The sequence below is a fragment of the Aplysia californica genome, unplaced genomic scaffold, assembly GCF_000002075.1.
Source record: "Aplysia californica isolate F4 #8 unplaced genomic scaffold, AplCal3.0 scaffold00090, whole genome shotgun sequence".
Lineage (NCBI taxonomy): Eukaryota > Metazoa > Mollusca > Gastropoda > Aplysiida > Aplysiidae > Aplysia > Aplysia californica.
Window position 1 is genome coordinate 1,027,199 of NW_004797360.1, and position 2,270 is coordinate 1,029,468.

Below are 2,270 nucleotides of genomic sequence, written 5' to 3' on the forward strand. Positions count from 1 at the left end.
CCAAACCCCAACCCCACCCCGACAGACACAGGTAGATAAAACACAGGTAGATAATTCAATGTTAAGCCAAGAGGAAAGGGACTACTTGTTTTTCTTATTCAAATGTCTTGGTTTTCTGACTAAAGAAACGAGTGCGTCGCTGAATATTCGGTTGAACAGTTTTATGATTTTTTTTTCGCTTTACCAGCGCTCTACTGAATAGGAGAAGACTGGTTTTGAATTTGCACTGTTTAGATTTTCTATATTTGGTCCTTCACGTGAACCCACCACACCCTACCCCAATCCCCCTACTGTTTTTTTCTCAGGATAGCACTTTTTTTTTCTTTCTTTTTTTTATTTTATTTTGGTTCAGTGTTTTACGGCACTCGCAACTGCACAAGGTCATGTGAGCGAGCGGGACACATTAAACATTTTTAGTTGGTAGGGAATTTTGAATTTTGCCCGGATGACAGCTGGAGCCTACTCTTATCATTTTTAGACCACCAAGGGATCTTTACCGTGCGCAACTTGCACACGGGACCTACGAGATTTTTTTTGCCTTGTCCGAGAAGGCTAGGTGTAGATCTTTCCTACCATACCTTCAGGGGTGTGGCTGAAAGACAGCCGTAAGAAGGAACCATTAGAAGCAGGAGAAGAAAGGCTGCAGAAAGAGTCAGGAACCCAGAGGACGGGGCAAAGGAGATGAAGGGGTCGGGGCAGAAAGTGGAGACGAAAGCAGATGACAGAGCATTGCTAGAGAGCAGGAAAAATGAAAGGAGACAATTTTAGGGTTGGAAAATGTTCCATCATTACCCAGATTCGAACCTGGGACCTTTGAATGAGAGACGAACACCTTAACCTCTAGGTCACGAGAGCCCCCTGGATAGCACTCGAGTTTTGAATAAATCTGTCTCATTCTTGAAGAAAGACGCTCATGTTTAGTAGGAAATGTCTCCTTGTCGGTTTACGGTAGCGATCACGTTTTGGGGCGGTTGTTGTTTTTATTGTTGTTGTTGTTGTTGTTGTTGTTGTTGTTGTTGTTGTTGTTGTTGTTGTTGTTGTTGTTATTGATTTTGTTCTTATTGCTGTTAACATGTTGTTATTGTTGTTGTTGTTGCTGCTGCTGCTGTTGTTGTTATTGCTGTTGTTGTTGTTGTTATTGTTGTTGTTGTTGCCGCTTCTGCTGCTGCTGCTGTTGTTATTATTGTTGTTGCTGCTGTTGTTGGTACTGCTATCATTGTTGTTGTTTTGGTGATGGTATTTAGAATGTTTTTAAAGATGTATTTTCAGCGTAAACTAGACTATACTTATAAAAAGAGAACTTGTGAAAACAATTATAAACTTCCATGAGGATATAATCAAGATTTTCCAGCTTCTCGAAGACCACAAATTTCGTGATTAGTTGGCGGTTGGTGCAGTTTGCTCCCCTTTCCTTATCAAACACCTGTCGTTCTTATCTCTCCTGTTACTTTTTTGTGTGTGCCTGTTACCCTTTTGTAACACCTTTAATCTCCTGCATTTATGTGACTTAATTGTGTTGCCAGTGCTGTAAAACTTTTACTAAAACAAATCACATTTTGTCTGGGGAGAAATCGAATCGTTATCGAACTAAAAGCCTTGCTGTAGGCAATGTAACACCCTGCCTACTCGACCAGAAGACCATCAACTAGTCAGTACTAGATCTTAATAGTACTATCACTAAATTAAGACTAAGACTAGTAAGAGGGGGGGGGGGGTCCCTGGGATGGGGTTATCAAAGTTTCTTGTGCGACCACTAAGACAATAAAGGGAGCAGTGCCACAAACGACAATTGTGAACATAGATAACTTTGAGGTGCAAGTGTTTGCTTATAGAGTGTCGGATCGATCAGCAATGTTCACAATTCTGAAACTGAAACAAGATGAACGGCATGTAAACTCACATAGACGAACCAGCATCACAATGCATAGTCATCTAAACACTAATTCTTATCCCACCATCACAAAGTTCACGTACAAGTGATGATGCATGCTTTGTTAACCGCTGTTAATGGTTTGTACAATAGAAATAGTCAGTGTTGGACTAAATGGGAGCATAAAACTGAGATGGAAATTATAGAAATACATCTAGAAGGAAGGAGGCTACTTAACACGCTGTGTATATGTAGAATGTACAGATGCACACACATACGAGAGCACAGCATACTCGCTGTCACACACACACACACACACAAAAAAAACAACACACACACACACACACACACACACACACACACACACACACACACACACGCACGCACACACGCACACGCG